Source organism: Hylobates moloch, unplaced genomic scaffold, assembly GCF_009828535.3.
Source record: "Hylobates moloch isolate HMO894 unplaced genomic scaffold, HMol_V3 SCAFFOLD_10, whole genome shotgun sequence".
NCBI classification, from domain to species: domain Eukaryota; kingdom Metazoa; phylum Chordata; class Mammalia; order Primates; family Hylobatidae; genus Hylobates; species Hylobates moloch.
This window is the reverse complement of record NW_026652285.1, coordinates 74,541,822-74,561,658: the sequence shown is the minus strand read 5'-3', so window position 1 is coordinate 74,561,658 and position 19,837 is coordinate 74,541,822.

Sequence of the window (19,837 nt, the reverse complement as noted above, 5' to 3'; positions counted from 1 at the left end):
GCACCTTGTATCCCATAAATAGACACAATTACTATTTGTAAATTAAGTTGTTTTAAAAATACCAAGAAAATAATAATGACACGTCTCATAAATCACCTCCCTTCCCTTCCAATCACTTTCTCTGTCCTCTACGCAAAACAATCAGCAATTCCACTCTCATGGTTCTCAAGAATAGAAATGGTATGCTTACATCCTCTCATTTTTAAGAGAAAACAGAAACTATTTTCTAGCAGAGGTCCATGCTGACTTGCTAAGTGGACATCTATTGCTATTTAAGTTTCAGGTTTCAAGTGATTTAAAGGGTTAAAATAAGAATCATGCACATGGTTGCAAGTTTTTCTTAAGCAGACCATTTTCCTCTTTGAAAGAAATGTGATAGCCTGTTGCTAAACAACATGATTATTTTTATATATTTCTATCATGAATTGGACTTTCAGTCACTTTCTTGATCCATGAAAGGTTTTAGCCATTTTGTTTTCATTAGCTTGACTAGCGTCTATTTCAATTTACAGTATTTCCTGTGAAAACTTCAATAAAATTGCAACTGAGTTGGTATCCCCAGGCCTTACTATAGAAGAAAATGTATTATGATGCTTTAGGCATTTGGGAATATATTTCTTACCTTATATTGTTGATAATACAATGAACTATTTCTGTTTTCAAATATCCTGTTACGTGGTCAGGATGATTTTTCTTCATCTGAATTTTTTAAAGTCACTTAATATGTTTCTGACAGTCTGTTGATTCTATATTTTTTATGTATAGCTGTAATTTTACTTTTATTTTGCCATGTCTTTATTGCTACCTTGTAACTAATGCTAGAAAAGCCAAGGTTTAAGGGCAACAATTCATTATACCAATGTAAATTTAATCAAACACATTGATATTGCTGACAGATGATGGCAGGTCATCAATAATAACAACCGCTTCTGACAAAACCAAGTGGCTTTTTTATGACATTTTGTCCTAGCAAATTTTTACTTACCATTTTGTCATTCAAAGGCTAGTTTCTCCTAGGAATAATGAATATGGATGCTCCATTTACAATGTCATTTTGTTTATCAGAATTCTTCCTCTTCACCCCTTTATGATCTGATCTGTGGGCCTTTTCCTTTTGTTATGGTATTCCATTTGAGTTGTTATACAAATATGTTTAAAGTAGATAATTATATTGATCAACCACAACCAACATTTTAAGAGAGTTATTAAATGTATTAAGTACTTGTCAATTTGCCTGAACTACTGCTGTTTTCAAAACAGGAATCAAAGCTATTGATTAAAGTAATAAAAAAATTGACACTAATATACACACAGTATTATGTGAATGAAATTAGAAATGACATTTTTTTCAATTTATGAAAGATTGCCAGTCTTGTAAGCATAGATAATCTCCACGTAAGAAAAAAAAATAAGAAAGTAAAATCTCCATCTACACTTTCAGGTACAGGCAAAGGAATAATATTACTTAATCTTAGTGCAACCAAATAAAAGAAAGTTTGGATCTTCTAATAAGACATAAGCATTTTCCCTCCATCTTCAGGAGGTGATTAGGTCATTGGGGCAGAGCCCTTGTGAGTAGGATTAGTATCCCTTAGGAAAGAGGCCAAAGAGATTCCCTTCTCTTCTTCTGTAATGTGATTTTTTTTGTGTGCAAGAGAGTGCGTTTCACCGGACACCAGATCTCCTGGCACCTTGATCTAGGACTTTCCAGCCTACAGAACTGTGAGAAATAAATTTCTGTTGTTTATAAACCAACCAGTCTATGCTAATTTTTTAAGAGTAGCCCAGACAGAAGATATTGAGATAGGTCCTGAAAGGTGAACCACTAAGTCCACACACCGGAAAGAAACATATGAGACTTCTGTTAAAAAGAAAAAAAAAAAGGTCCAAGTAATAAAACTTGAGGGAAGTTGAGACGATGGTAGAGTAAAATGATGGTTTTATAGGTTATGGGGCTTTGATATGTCATAGAAAGGATCTTGGTCTCAGTTTTCTCAATTAAAAAGTGTGGATATGCTCTTCTTGAAGAGTATCTTTGTGGTGTTCTCTGTATTTCCTGAATTTGAATGTTGGCCTGCCTTGCGGCACTATTCACAATAGCAAAGACTTGGAACCAACCCAAATGTCCAACAATGATAGTCTGGATTAAGAAAATGTGGCACATATACACCCTGGAATACTATGCAACCATAAAAAATGATGAGTTCATGTCCTTTGTAGGGACATGGATGAAGCTGGAAACCATCATTCTCAGCAAACTATAGCAAGGACAAAAAACCAAACACTGCATGTTCTCACTCATAGGTGGGAATTGAATAATGAGAACACATGGACACAGGAAGGGGAACATCACACACTGGGGACTGTTGTGGGGTGGGAGGGAGGGGGGAGGGACAGCATTAGGAGATATACCTAATGCTAAATGGCGAGTTAATGGGTGTAGCACACCAACATGCCACATGTATACGTATGTAACAAACCTGCACGTTGTTCACATGTACCCTAAAACTTAAAGTATAATTAAAAAAAAGTGTGGAAAAATTTCTTAACATGCATAGTATCTCCAAGAATTACACAGTGTTTTCAATGTGTATCATAGTATTTGTAATATAATTGGTATCTGATGACTATCACCTACAATTGTTGATGGTATTATTTTTGTTATCATTTTTTGTACATACCTTTGATAGAATTTTCTATGAAGGCCTGTTATCTTATAATGCAGGTCTTCCATCAAAAGAGATTGCATTATTTCATAGAGTAGGATGAATGCTGTATTTTCCAAGAAAAAAAAGAATGTCAACCACAGAAACAAATATTCTGTCTTAAACAATCAGGATAGAATCTCATTTAAAACATTGCTCTTCAGATATATAATGTTGGAAATCAGATAATCTCATAGTCACAGAATGCCTAGACATCTTCTATAATTGTAAAATAAATGTTTTCGTCTTCATCTCTGCTCTCCCAATTTTACATCCTGTTACTGCTCTATTTATTCTCCTCGGAAAAAAAAAATGTGCTTTTCCTTTACAAACCTTTCCACAGTACCCTGTGTTGTACTATGTCTTCAAAACTTCAATGGAACACTCTTGATTGTTATATAGTTGAATCTTGGCTCCCTCTATGCAGGGTCCTCTAGTTCCTCCTAATCTTCCACTTTACTGACCCAGAAATGCAGCGTGGCTTGACCACTTTGTGACCTAGTCAGCTACATGTTTTTCCTTAAAGGCTTGAACCCAAGATGGATACATGAACACTTTCAGGTACCGATGAAGGTATTTAAGTTATGGTCCAAAACACTAGCCCTGAAAGACACTAGCCCTGGCCTTGAGCCACATTTCTTAAACCCTCATATAAACTTCATAACTCAACCCACTCAACTGGGATATTCCTAGGTAGAACAACCCTTGTCTCCCTGTTCACAACAAGGATATGCTGCAGCTGTCCCTGTAACAACACTCTCCTACTAAATGCTTTGGACTTTAAACACTGGCATTTAGTGGTTCTTTTTTTAGAATTCCAACCAGCCCCTTCTCAAGACATTTTGGGGCACTTCCATTTAGAAATTCTCCTATTCCTGCTTTTGAGGTAACTCCAGCCATGAGTTCAGTTGGGACAGAACACCCTGCTTAAAGCACTGATTCCTCTTAAGTCAGTTCCAACATAACAGGGCATCTCATCTCCTGTAGATATAGGGATGAAAATCTAGGGGATTATAAAACTCTCAGAATTTTCCAATTTCATTCTAAATCAGTACTATCTTACCTAACATTTCCCCATTCATATCAGTATCACACATAAAAGCTAAATAATCCACACACTTCATTTCTGCTCTATGAACTACTGGCCAGGCTCCTCAGTCCATCCCCCACCATGACTACACCTTCTTTAGATTTCCCTCTCCACTTCTCTAATTCTTTTTTGGGTGACGACTATAATCATATGCATGGTCTATCCAGCAATCAAGTAGACTCAAGGTTTATACACTTCCAATAAATAATCATTCTTATTGCATCTCAACCATTTCTGCTCCAAGCAACGAGGACTTTTTGGCCCTCCAGAACTATTCTGGTTATAAAAGTTATAATTAAAACAATCTTATCATCTTTTTACAGCTTCCCATTTTTTCAGCTTTCTCCTTCATTATAACAAAAACTATTATCCAGCCTCATTAAATCTTCCTTCAAACTTTTTAACTACAGAATTTTCTCTTGCACTTCCAAGTTCTTTCTGTCTTTAGACTCTTCTACATGTATTAATTATCATAGAATCCCTCATTTATACTATTATTGCAGCAGTATGCTCAAGAATCTTTCTTCTTTTTTTTAACTCACCAAAATACAATACATTAATCCCGGATCAATCCAACCATTCTGATAGGCAGAAAACCTGTAAAACAGAAAATAACAAAACAAAATCATCCAGAGTAAAATAGACATGATAACGGACACTTTAGAGTTTTCACCTATATCTATATGGGGAGGATTTTACCCACAAAATAATAACTTGATAAACAACTTAAGCAAAGTCTCAGGATAAAAAATCAGTGTGAAAAAATCACAAGCATTCCTATACACCAATAACAGACAGAGAACCAAATCATGAGTGAACTCCCATTCACAACTGCTGCAAAGAGAATAAAATACCCAAGAATACAACTTACAAGGGATGTGAAGGACCTCTTCAAGGAGAACTATAAACCACTGCTCAAGGAAAGAAGAGAGGACACAAACAAATAGAAAAACATCCCATGCTTATGGAGAGGAAGAATCAATATCGTGAAAATGGCCATACTGCCCAAAGTAATTTATAGATTCAATGCTGTCCCCATCAAGCTACCATTGACTTTCTTCACAGAATCAGAAAAAAACTAATTTGAACTTCATAGGGAACCAGAAAAGAGCCTGCATAGCCAAGGCAATCCTAAGCAAAAAGAACAAAGCTGGAGGCATCAAGCTACCTGACTTCAAACTATACTACAAGGCTAGAGTAACCAAAACTGCATGGTACTGGTATCAAAACAGATATATAGACCAAATGAACAGAACAGAGGCCTCAGAAATAACACCACACATCTACAAACATCTGACCTTTGACAAATCTCAAACAAGCAATGGGGAAAGGATACTCTATTTAATAAATAGTGTTGGGAAAACTGGCTAGCCATATGCAGAAAACAGAAACTGGACCCCTTCCTTACACCTTCTACAAAAATTAATTCAAGATGGATTAAAGACTGAAATGTAAGACTTAACACCATAAAAACTCTAGAAGAAAACCTAGGCAATACCATTCAAGACACAGGCATGGGCAAGGACTTCATGACTAAAACACCAAAAGCAATGACAACAGACTACAAAATTGACAAATGAGATATAATTAAACTAAGGAGCTTCTGCGCAGCAAAAGAAACTATCATCAGAGTGAACAGGCAACCTACAGAATGGGAGAAAATTTTTGCAATCTATCCATCTGACAAAGGGCTAATATCCAGAATCTACAAAGAACTTAAACAAATTCACAAGAAGAAAACAACCCATCAAAAAGTGGGCGAAGGATATGAACAGACACTTCTCAAAAGAAGACATGTATGCAGCCAACAAACATATGAAAAAAATCTCATCATCAATTGTCATTAAACAAATGCAAATCAAAACCACAATGAGATACCATCTCATGCCAGTTAAAATGGTGATCATTAAAAAGTCAGGAAACAACAAATGCTGGAGAGGAGGTGGAGAAATAGGGACGCTTTTACACTGTTGGTGGGAGTGTAAATTAGTTCAACCATTGTTGAAGACAGTGTAGCAATTCCTCAAGGATCTAGAATCAGAAATATCATTTGTCCCAGCAATCTCATTACTGGGTATATACGCAAAGGATTATAAATCATGCTGCTATAAAGACACATGCACATGGATGTTTATTGTGGCACTATTCACAATAGCAAAGACTTGGAACCAACTCAAATGTCCATCAGTGATAGACTGGATTAACAAAATTTGGCCCGTATACACCATGGAATACTATGCAGCCATAAAAAGGATGAGTTCATGTCCTTTGCAGGGACATGGATGAAACTGGAAACCATCATTCTGAGCAAACTAACACAAGAACAGAAAACCAAGCACTACATGTTCTCACTCATAAGTGACAGTTGAACAATGAGAACACATGGGCACAGGGAGGGGAACATCACAAAGTGGGGCCTGTCAGGGGGTGGGGGGCGAGGGTAGGGGTAGTAGGTGATGGGTTGATGGGTGTAGCAAACCACTATGTCACATGTGTAACTATGTAACAAAACTGCACATTCTGCACATGTACCCCAGAATTTAAAGTATAGTAATAAAAAAAAAAGAGCAGAAAGAGAAAAGGAACTGAAGGGACGGGAAAAGAAACAAGTTGTAATTCTAAATAAGAAGAATATAGCACTATCACCATTCTTTTCAAGCCAAACTGAAAAGTTCAATGTAGTGTACTGGGAGTAATAGCAATTTTATAAAATAAATCATTAATATCAAAACACATAGAAATCTAGTTTTTACAAAATAAATTTCTTTTTTTTTATTGTTTCCATTTTGGTATATTTTATTTTATTTTATTTATTTATTTATTTATTTTATTATACTTTAGGTTTTAGGGTACATGTGCACAATGTGCAGGTTTGTTACATACGTATCCATGTGCCATGTTGATTTCCTGCACCCATTAGCTCGTCATTTAGCATTAGGTGTATCTCCTAATGCTGTCCCCGCCCCCCCCACCCCCCACCCCACAACAGTACCCGGAATGTGATGTTCCCCTTCCTGTGTCCATGAGTTCTCATTGTTCAATTCCCACCTATGAGTGAGAACATGCGGTGTTTGGTTTTTTGTCCTTGCGATAGTTTACTGAGAATGATGTTTTCCAGTTTCATCCATGTCCCTACAAAGGACACGAACTCATCATTTTTTATGGCTGCATAGTATTCCATGGTGTATATGTGCCACATTTTCTTAATCCAGTCTATTGTTGTTGGACATTTGGGACTGTAAACTAGTTCAACCATTGTGGAAGTCAGTGTGGCGATTCCTCAGGGATCTCGAACTAGAAATACCATTTGACCCAGCCATCCCATTACTGGGTATATACCCAAAGGAGTATAAATCATGCTGCTATAAAGACACATGCACACGTATGTTTATTGCGGCACTATTCACAATAGCAAAATAAATTTCAATAATTGTTTTTTAAGAGTCATAAGGATTACCTTGGAATAAGTTTTCCAAATGACTGCTTTAGGCACAATGTTATTTATAAGTTTATAAATAAATGCTTTTTGACCCCAGAAATACTATCATGTAAGGCATGTCATAGTCCAATGTTTCTAGAATTAGAACTGAGAGAATAATTAGTTTAAAAATAAATATCTCAGCTCTTGGATAATTGTGATAGTTTTATATGATGATTTGCACTCTGTTTTTAAACAAATTATATGTAGGAGGACAGATGTTTGTTTTACTTAGCTTTTAATTGCTGAAATTACCGGGTCCTAAAATTAAAACCATCTTCAGCAATTGATTAATGTTTCAAGAATTTAAGCTTTTCAAATCAATATATAGCCATTTCAAATGCAGGTAATATTATATTCCAATATATTAATAAAAAATAGTGCCATAATTATTTTAAAAAATAAAAACAAAATAAAAATGTAAAAATTATGTTTTCATATCCATATATACTTTAAGATAGGCAAAATGTGCAGTTGACAGCTGGGTGGAATCCTGCTGAACCTATTAATAGAGAACTAGGAAGAAAATTTCACAGCAAAATTTTCAAAGGGAGGGACAGGAGAGCCTTCCTTATTTCAATCAGGACTGCTTTGACAACAATATGAGAACATACGACTCTTTAATGAAGCAGAAAACAAGGCAATTTTATAACTGGTGAGGGATAATGAAGAGAATCTTCTTTGATGAAAGGCTCAAAGTAAGGTTTCTTTGCTCAGATGAGAAAGGAAAGAAAACAAAGAAAAGCAAAAATCCACCTCATAATATGTTACAAATGGAGTAGATGGATGATCTTTTTTCATCCCTCATCTTTGAAGAAAATGTGATATTTTAAAAACTAATTACCAAAATCTTTATGAAATACGGTATTCTTTCTATGAGATGTGAAGACAGAAGATAGGTTGTATCATTGATCTTAGAGGGAATTACATTTATGACATTCATAAATAGCCAGACACTATATACTTGATGGATCTTTTAGAACTCTTAACAAAAATTTCCAAAGAAGGGTGTGGCAAGAGTTTGTTCCCTTGCAGAATGTAAACATTATGGCAATTGGCTATTACATTTATATATAAATTTCGGCACAATTCTTCGTAGAGGAGCACAATAGGACTATAGTCGCTGAGATCATTTCTAACTCTTTACCACTCTGAGAATATGGTCAGGGACTTGTACCAGTATGTACACTAACAATTCCGGATACTTTTAAAATGTAAATTTAAAGACAACTTGAAATTAACTAAGATATATATTCTTAGGAGGCAGTATCATGTAGTAGAAATAACACTGTATTTGAAGAGAAACTGTGAATTTGAGTTACAAATTGTTCAATCATTAGCTACATTGCGTCTTCATTTATAAAACTCAATGTCTGTTCTGGAAGCAGACATTGTCAAGGGATTGTTGTGGCTGTCAAATGAAATAATGTGTTTAATTTTTGTAAACAGAGAAGGCCTATGGAATACAATATCTCAGTATTACTGGCTACTAAATTAACAAAGCTAGTGTGAATGAAGTAAACATTTTTGGAGTATTTACATGGTATTAAGCAGTTAGCATATTGTTAAGCAATATAAGATATTGTTTGGCTGTCCCAACTCACATCTTGAATTGTAGCTCCCATAATCCCCACATGTTGTAGGAGGGACCCAGTGGGAGGTGATTGAATCATGGGGGTGGGTTTTTCCCTTGCTGTTGTCATGATAGTGAATAAGTCTTATGAGATCTGATGGTTTTATAAAGGGCAGTTCCCCTGCACACACTCTCTTGCTCGCCACCACGTAAGACTTGCCATTGGCCCACTTTTGCCTTCCACCATGATTGTGAAGCCTCCCCAGCCATGTGGAACTGTGAGTCCATTAAAACTCTTTTTCTTTATGAATTACCCCATCTTGGATATTTCTTCATAGCAGTATAAAAATGGACTAGTACAGCATGTATTATCTCATGAACTTCTGTTAGTCTTTATTTTAGAAAAGAAAAAGGTGATGTTAGTAGAAATCAATAACTCTCTCACTATAACCCATCTAGTAACTGGAAGAATACAATCTGTCTGACTGTAAACTCATTCTCTTTTTACCTACTCCACACAACATCGTAAGAGATTGGAGTTGTTAGGACAGCACTGAGAAAATTTCCTATTTTTAATCCATCAATTAACTTTTTAAAGTGTAATTGGTTGTATAATATGATGGATTAGGTACCTTTGTATGCCATGTTTAATTGTCTTGGCTTTACTTTTGAAGTCCATTTGTGTCAATCAATTATTTGCTGTCTACAAGTACCTTAACACAGGCACATCTAGAATTCAACTCAGTTTGTAAACCTACGCAGAATTCATACACGTGTATGAATTCATCCAGAAGTAGGAGGAGCCAAATGCCCAGTGGGCTACCTTTGAATAATGGGGACATAATAAAAGCAGTAACTGTTTCTCTCTAAATTCCTGGAGAAATAGTTCTGAGATACATTTTTCAGGAGTCCTCAGAAGATATCGTAGGTTGGAGTATTGGTCACCCATAGCAATGGCCAATTTGATAACATATTCTTGTATTTGATTTTCTCTCCTTCCCTGTTCGCTTCCTCATCCCTGGGATTACTTCCCAAATAAACTCTGCGTTACAAGCTTTTGTCTTGGCCTCTGCTTAAGCTAGGAAATGTAGGTTAAGACCGGTTGTTTAAGACAAATTTTTATAGCTGAAATCGACTATTTGTATTATTTGGAAACTTTCTACCAAGATTTACATTTAAAAATCTCTTCAATTATATTAATCTCAGTTTCATATTGCTCTAAGACTTATATGTTAAAAAAATGATGCTTCTTCAAATATGCTGAAGACTACTTGGAACAGCAGAACTTTACCTTAAGATTTAGGAAAACATTGAAATGAAATAGGACATTTTTCTGTTTAATGACCATGTCGCATAAAAATTGAGAAGGGGAGAGAGAAAGAGAGAGAGAAAGTTAGGACCTCAGAAAAGATTTCAACAGAGTAATGTAATACATCAAGGTGCAAAGAAATAGCCAAGTGCTGAAAATCAGGCGATGGAAGTGAAGTTCAAAATACAAATTTGTATTGCCCCTAAATGTTCCACAATGTACTCTATAAATTTTAATTTTAATTTGATATGCATACTTAACTTTAACCACACACATTTAGTCATCAACCATTCTAGACTTGTAAATTAACTGAATCCCCAAAAACTGATTTCATAATTCTACTTGTAGGAGATAGTTAAGTAATTTAACACCAGCTCCCTGTTTGATTTTACTCAGTATTATTACTAGTCATGTCCTTTCCACATTTTCTTTAAAAATTGTTTATTCATTTTAAATTGACAAATAAAACTTGCATACATTTATGGTTTTGTACAGCATGATGTTTTGAAAATGTGTATACATTGTAGGATAGCTAAATTAAGCTAATTAACACTGCATTACCTTATATAGTTGTCTGTTTTGTGTTTAGAACACTTGAAAAATATTCTGTTAACAAGTTTTGAGTATATAACACATTGTTACTAACTATAGTTACCATTTGTACAATAGATCTCTTAAACTTATTCCTCCTATCTAACTGAAATTTAGTAACCTTTGACCATATCTCCGTAATCTCCCTTCCCAACTCCTAGTAACCACCTTTCTACTCTCTGCTACTATGAGTTTGGCTATTTTGGGTTCCATACATAGATAATGTTGTGTTTGTCTTTCTGTGTCTGATATTTCACTTAATATAATGTCCTCGAAGCTCATCCATGTTGTCACAAGTGACAGGATTTCCTTATTTTTTAAGGGAAAATAGGATTCCATTGCATGTATAAACCATATTTCTTAATTCATTCCTCTATTAATAGACACTTAAGTCTCACCCCATATCTTGGCTATTTCACAATTCTTTAATTCTAAGTGAGAAAAAGAACATAAAATGCATCGCAAAATTATAAATTAAGTAAACATAAGACATTGAGTGGTGCAATGCTTTTTCATTGCAATAATTTTTCATCAAACATGATTGACAGGTTCTTTTCTTACAGTGATTAATATCATTATATTGAGTAACTAATATATAAAAGACCAAGTATTTGTCACTTGTGAGTAGAGGGAAAATATTTAAAATAGGAAACATATTTTTGATATTATAAAAATAAAACAATTTGTATATGTATTTGTACTATTTCAATGAAAAATGTCTTTATACAGGAGAAGTATATTGTTAATTATAAGTATTGTAAGTATACTGTAAAAGGACCAGTTAAGGATATATCTACTCATCAGGATATTGCCAATGTATTAAAATATTAATGAGGAATTAATTATAGCAAGGAAATGATTATTTTATAAGGCCAAGTGACAAGGGAAAATATAAGATTGTATAAGGGATAGAAACGTATTAATTTACTTGACTGTTGTACCATTTCACCACACATATATATATCTCAAAACACATTGTACAACTAAAATATACACAATAAAAACATTTATAAAGGATTGTATATCTCCAACAGTATAAGTGTCTATTTTTTTGTTGCTGAAACCCTCAAAAACATCTAGCTTGATTTTCTAAATTTATTATTTTGGGATGCTCCATCATATGGTATAGGCTGTGTGCTATGCTTAAAAGGGGCTCTTCAAAAAGATAGGCAGTCATCCCTCCAAGTAGCTGGTCCTGCAGCACAGCCAGTCCATCTTCTTGCCAGTCAAAAGATACGTGCTGAGGATTGCTGAGCTAGAAATACTTTCAAAAATGAGCACAAATTAAATCAAAAGGGAACATGCTTTGAGTTTCAGGTATTGATTTACAATCAAACTATATATTCTTACATGGGTACGTCTATGAAATATGTTCCAAGATGGGTAATGGTTATGATTTGTAAACATACTAATGGTCAATGATTCTACAGCTCAATATTGAAAAGGCAAGACATTAGCTATTCAAATAGACAAGGACTAGGAGGACATATTTGAAAAAGGAAAAAAGTATTTTCTGGGAAAATTGCAAGATAACCTGTAGAAATATAATTTTTCTTTTGTGTTAATATTTTATTTATGGTTTTGTTTGTGAAATATGCCTTAAAACCATAGTTTCATGTATTTTGATGAATAATTTTACTATTCTATATTTATCTTACAGGTATAATACATAATATAACAAAAACATAATGATATTAAATGAGGCATTATTTATAAATTTAAAAATACAACTTAATTGTCCAGTAATAGTTGGTTGAGTTAATTAGATTATGGGATATATTTAAAATTAAATAGTCTGTAGCTTTTCTCTAAAATAAATAGCTAATTGTCTACAAATGCTTATGATATAATATGCTTTATTTTTTAAAGTTCTGAAAAATCCTAAATATGGCCTACCAACTCCTTTATTTTCTACTATACTCTTTACTCTTGCTCTAGTGAAAATATTATTCTCTCAAGTTTTACACCAACCTTTCTCCCTATTGACATAGATGGTCCAGGTTCTGTTCATTCTGGCAGAAAAACTTCTTCCTTTACTTAGCTTTTATTTCCTCAGGACAAAAAAATACCTTGAGATCTAACTTTGCCAAATTCTCAAACTAAGTGTTGCCATAGTACTATAGGTATCTCCTTTATTGTGCTTACTGTGTTTTCACATGTATACTTATTTGTTATTGCTGTTGTTTTATCAATGTCTGTCTTAAAGAGGTGTTTTCATTTGCTTGCAATTGAATTCCAAGCATTTGGCACTCTTTTCAGTACATAATATTTGTGGCAGCAATTGAAGTGTCCTGCTCAGATCTACAAGATAAAAGAGCTTGCTGTTGAGTTATCAACAGTGAAATTAATTCATAGCCTTCAACTGTTCGTGCCTTCATAGTTCATCTCAGATTTTGACGAGAATTTGTTCTCCGAGCAGCCAGTCAGTGACTGATTATAGTGGGACCTACAAAGCTCACTTCTAGATTATCCTACACTTGATTACATCTGACCATGTACTCGGAGGCTTTCACTGACCAATCCTGTTTCCTCCCACCTTCCTTTTGTAGTTGTCATACCTACATCACTGTCTAAAGATGCTGCTTTCCCAATCCTGCTTTCTCCCCTCTCCCACCCCTCCTTTTAGTTTATTTTTTATTTTTAATTTTACTTTTTTACATTTTACTGGCAATAGACATCTTGCTTTTCTATCTTGGCCATCTTGGCTTTAGTGTGTGCTTCCTGGATGGCCCAACTGACATAACATGTACTTCATAATTATTATTAAGTGAAAGGACAAAAACATAAAGGAAAAACTGCAAGAATGTATTACTTGCAAGAAAAGGAGTAAATAAAGCATATATTATGATGCTGTGCCAATTTTGTGGCAAGACAATACAATCTAAAGATTAAGAGAGCGGGTTCTGGATTCTGAGTTCGAATCTTGACCTGATACTTTCTGACTGCTGTCTAATATATAAAAAACTATTCGACTGAGAACAATGGGCAACGGGGAGCAAGATGGTGGAATAGAAAGCTTCACCAACCCCTCCTCACCCAAGGACACCAAGTTAAAGTTAATATAAGCAGAAAAAACACCTTCATAAGAACCAAAAATCAAGTGAGCACTCATAGCACCTGGTTTTAACTTCGTATCATTGAAAGAGGCAACAAGGAGATAGAAAAAACAGTCCTTAATTGCCGACGCCACCCCTTCCCCATCCCTGGCAGTGGCAGCCTGGTGCAGAGAGCATTGTCGGGCACTGGAGGAGCTAGAACACAGCAATTGTGAATGACTGAACTCAGGGCTGTCCTGTTAGAGCTGAAATGAAAACCGGACCAAATCACTGACACCTGCCCATGGAGGGCGCATTTAAACCAGCCCTTGCAAGAGGGGAATCACTGATCTCAGTGGTCTAAACTTGAGTGCTTGTTAACCTCACCAACAAGGACTACAGCACTCTGTGTACCTAAGAAAACATGAAAAGCAGTGTAGATCCTAAGGACTGCAATTTTTAGGCAAGTCCTAGTGCTGAACTAGGCCCAGAGACAGTGGACTGGAGGGGCACGTGACATACTGGGAAAAGGGCTAGCACAGCCAATGGAACACTCGCATCACCCCTCCTCTAACCCCAGGATTCACAGCTCCTGGCTCCAAAAGACACACCTTCTTTCAATTTGAGGAGAAGAGGGGGAAGAGCGGGAAGGACTGTTTCCTCCATCTTGAATACCAGCTCAGCCACAGCAGAATAGGGCACCACACAGAGTGCGGGCCCTAGCTCCCAAACAACATTTCTAGACACACTCCGGAACAGAAGGGACTCCACTTCCTTGAAGGAAAGGAGCTGATCCTGGCAGCATTCATCGCCTGCTGACTGAAGAGGCTTTGAGCCCTGAATAACCAGCGGTGATACTCAGGTACTACATCAAGGACCTTGGCTGAGCCTCTGAGACTTGCTGGCTTCAGGTGAGACTCAGCATATTATCAGCTGTGGTGGCTAAGGGGCAAAACTCCTGCTTGAGAGAAGCAAGAGGGAAAAGTAAAGGGGACTTTGTCTTGCACCTTAGCTACCAGCATGGCCACAGTGGGGTAGAGCAAAATGCGGGCTTTTGGGGGTCTGTGATTCCAGGACTTGACTCTTGGACCTGCCCTGGTCCAGAGGGGAGCCCACTGCCCTTACAGCTGAGGGGCACTGTAAACATGAATTCAATTTCTTTACAAAGAACCAACTTTTTTTTCATTGATTTTCCTACTGTCTTTCTATTTTCAATTTTACTGATTTTTTCTTTTGTTTTTATTAATTCTGTTTGATATTTGTTTTGGGTCTTTGCTTCTCTTTTACTAAGTTATTGAGATAAGAGTTTGGATAATTTATCTGATAATTATATTTTTTAATGTATGTATTTAGTACTATAAATTTCCCTCTCCACATTGCTTTAGCAGTGTCCTACATATTTTTATATGTTGAATTTTCTTTATGACTCAATGCATGTTTTGGCTTCCCTTGAGATGTCTGGTCATTTGACGCAGGGACTATTAGAAGTGTGTTAGTTTCCAAGTGTTTGGAGATTTTCTTGTGTTTGTGCATTACTGATTTTTACTTGGATTCCACTGTAGTTCAAGAACACACTCGATAATTATTTCAATGACTTAATAATTTTTAATGGCCCTGGCTGTGGTTTACTAATATGTTCCCTGGGTGTTAGGAAAACAATCTGTGTTATTGTTGGGTGGTATGCTCAGTTAAGTGTTGATTAGATCCCGTTGGTTGATATGTTCAGTTCCATATCCTTGCTAAATTTCTGTCTAGCTATTCTATTAACTTTTAAGCCAGATATGTTGAAGTCCCCCAATTATCACTGGGAATTTGTTTATTTCTCCTTTCAGTTATATCGGCATTTGCTTCACATATTTTGAAGCTTTGTTGTATGGTGAATTTAAAATTGCTAAATATTCTGGGTGGATCACCCTTTTTATCATTATGCAATGTCCTTCTTCATCCCTGATAGTTTTCTTTGCTCCGACATTGACTTAATCCGAAACTGATATAGCCACTGTAACCAATCTAGACAGTGTGAGAAAGGATTCCCATTACTACCACATGGAAGTGGAAGATCAGGCTTTTTAGTTGTTCTCCATGAACACCACAGATGGGTGGCCTTGTTATCACAAGATGGTGATCAGAGAACCAGCTCTGTACTCAGCTATCTCATTTAAAAATTCATTGTTATATTCATTTTAATTGACAGATAATTATATTTGATTATATAGTTATGGGATACATTGCGATGTTTTGATATGTTTATGTTGTAGGATCAATAAATCCAACTAGTTAACAAATCCATCACCTCACATACTTATTTTTTGTCTGTGATTAAAACATTTAAAATCTACCCCTTTTTAGTAATTTTGAAATATATAGTGTATTAATATTTATTATAATCGCTATGATGTATAATATATTCATAAAGCTTATTCTTCCTATCTAATTGAAATTTTGATCAATCTCTCCTTTTCCCATCCACCATTCTTCCCCAGCCTCTGACAACCACTATTCTATTTTCTACTTCTGTGAGTTAAACTTTTTTAGATTCCACATGTAAGTGAGATCATGTAGTATTTGTTTGTCTGTGCTGGCTTGCACTTAGCATTATGTTCTCCAGGTTCACCCACGTTTTTACAAATGACAGAATTTATTTCTTTTTTAAGGCCAAATATTATTTTATTGCTTGTATCTATCACATTTTATTTATCCGTACATTCCATGATGGACACCTAGGTTGCTTTCATAACTTAGCTATTAAGAATAATGCTGCAAATAACGTGAGAGTGCCGACATCTCTTTAGTATGCTGATTTCAATCCTTTTGGATATATGCTCAGAGGTGAGATTAGCAAATCACATGATAATTCTATTTTTAGTTTTTTTGGAGAATTCTGACCTGTTTTTCATAATGGCTGTATGAATTTATATTCCCACCAACAGTGCACAAAGGTTCCCTTTTCTCCACACCTTCACCAACACTTGGTATATTTTGTCTTTTAGATAATAGCCATATCACTCAGGTAAGGTAGTGGCACCAAGTTACAGCCTGATGAGGGAGGAAGTGTTGGTTCCCCTTTGGTCTTTGCTGGCAAGGGAGAGGTGGAGCCACATTTTCTCTGGTAGATGACTGAAGAAAGGCAATTACATTTTAAAAGTATTTTGTCTTGCTAGGCTGCTCTTACATTGGTCTTTGGCTGCAGAGATCAGGCTTTTATTGTAGCTTTCTGTTTATATCATGTGTGTTTCTGGGTTTCTGGCTTATCTAGTACTAAATCTGAGATATGTGAAGCTAAGGGAAAAATAAAGCAGAAACAAAAGCAAATAAAAAGCAAACAACAGAAACAAAGCAAAGCAAAACGAAACAGGAAACAGTCTGTGTCGTTCCTCAGATCATGATATACTTAGCTGGTCTTCCTTCTCCCAACTCTCTGAGGCCTTCTTATGTATGTTTTATACAATATGCTCAGGAAGTTTAGACTTAAGTAGCAGAAGAAATAGACAAAATACTTCTACTTTATCTTTCTGGAAGCAGAAGTCCCGGGAGAACTTTAAATCATACTTAAAGATTCACACCAGACCACTTTATCAGACTCTCTGGATATGGTCTTGTGTATTTTTTAAAGTCTCATGTATATGCTCAATTAATTAGAGAGTTACTTTGAAGTTTTCATTATGTTCACCCTCAAGGTCTAAGTGTCTCAGCCTGAAGGTTCAGTTCATACTTCATGTATTTTAGCAGCCAAGATCCTGATTCTGATGCACCATTTGAGTTGAGAATTTCTATACAAAAAACACTTATCTAGCGGCTCTCTGTGTTTGGAAATCTTCATTCGTGAAAAACTTGTGTATGGTTCCTCAGTTTTGCTATCTGTTTTCAAAAAGATACTACATTTTCATAATCCCTCCTCTTACCTTGTAAAATTAGTTGCTTTGCTGCCGAGACCAGCTCGGTCATGGAGACCCTAACCCAGCGGCGCTAGAGGAATTAAAGACACACACAGAAATATAGGGTGTGGAGTGGGAAATCAGGGGTCTCACAGCCTTCAGAGCTGAGGGCCCCGAACAGAGATTGACCCGCATATTTATTGGCAGCAAGTCAGTGATAAGCATTGTTTCTATAGATTATAGATTTACTAGAAGTATTCCTTACAGGAAACAAAGGGATGGGCCGAAACAAAGGGATATGTTTTTCTTCAATAATGGTTCTAAATTGCAAAAGCATGTACATCTGACTCTGTGCCAAAACTACAACTTGACAAGACCAAAAGCTCCAGCATCTTCAATCTTCTGACACCTAATTTTACAATTCGTTCCTGAAGCTCGTGTGTGTATGTGTATGTGTGTGTGTGTATATGTGTTGTGTGTGTGTATATATATACACACACACACAACACATATACACACACACACATACTTCCTGTGTTTGTTGAGCGATATGCATATACCTTCAAACAACACGTTACAACACTGGCCTTTTCAGAAATTCAGGTGCCACATGAGGACTGAGTGAACTACTTCAATTATTTCACAGTGAAGTTCCCATATGCTCTAACATTGACAATCATACTACGCCAGGTACTTCCATGATTTACATTATTTAATCTTTACAGCAGCCCTCCGTGTTTCATAATATTATTCCTACTTTCAAGCTAATAAAACCGAGGTTCACAAAACTGAAGACAAGTACCCAAATAATGAAGCTACAGAGTTCTTCAGCTACAAGGAACTTTCTCCTTTTTCTTTTCTTCCTTCCCTTCATCTTTTCCTCCTTTCCTCCTGCTTTTCTTCCTTTCTTATTTATTTTGTTTGATGGAGATTATATGAGGCTTTTTTGTCAAAATTGCAGTATAATTTGCATTTAGTAAAATTCACCCTTTCTACTACCTGCAGAATGTTTTATTTATATTTTCCGAGTTTTGGCAAGTGTATACAGTAATGTAACCACCACCACAATCAGAAGAGTTCAATCAATCACCGCCGTAAAACTTCTCTCTTGCTCTTTTCACAGTCGGACCCTCACCACACACCCCTCTGTGGCACTGTCTTCCGTCTTTGCTCAGTGGCTTATAGCTTCTGTTCCACGGGAGAGTGTAATCCCTGGGAAGCTATGCACTTTTGTGATCACTAGCTGCTCCCTCCTCTAGCCCACACCATAAGCAAAGCCGTCCTCCCTCTCCAGCCTTTTCCCCAGTCTTTCTCATGAGGTCCAAGGAGCCTGCTAATGGGTGCAAACTGTCCTGTGTCTGCAGCTCCCAGGAGTTCTATACTATCACAGTAGCTCACACGCTCCCTTTAGCAATTCTTCAAAAATTTAGCTGAATTATTCATTTTAGCTTATACAGTGACTGTGTCTTCCTCTGGGGCTCTGTTTTGGGTTCGCTAGCGTTCACTTTCTGCCTCTATTTGAAGATGCCTGGCTTGGATTTCAAACAAGCTGGATGCCCTGTGACCTCAGCCCTCTGTTGGGTTCGATAAATTATGGCTTTGTAAATAATACAGCTTTCTCTTGTTGGTAGGGATAGATTGCTAGAACAAGAGTCTCTTTCTGATTTTCTTCATCTTAAGCAAAATGTGGAAGTGTCTTTCATTTTTAATATTGAAAACTAAGGTAGACACTTAGGTATGACATACATTTGAGAGCAAGTAAAAACTTTGTCAACTATATAGCCATTTTTTATGGTCAGTGAGTACCAATATAATGTTAACAATTAGTGAATTTTGCTCAATCTTATGAAAGTATGAAAATTTTGAGATGCAGCAGTGCTGAAGGACAGTTGTATATCTCAATTTCTTGTTCATTTTATTTCTAAAAAAGATCATCTGTTTTGGCTTCAGTTGCTTATTACAGAATCCATGGTGTGCAGTGTAGAACATCAAGGTTACCCTAAACTGGAATTATTTTATTAGCTATTCATTTGTAATACATTGATATAAAATACATTATTGCAAATAATTATTGTATTAAAAATTATAATTATATTATAAATAATTGCATTCTTATAAATAATTGCATTAGCTATTCACTTGCAATATATTGATATGGATGTATTTTCATTGTCATGACCT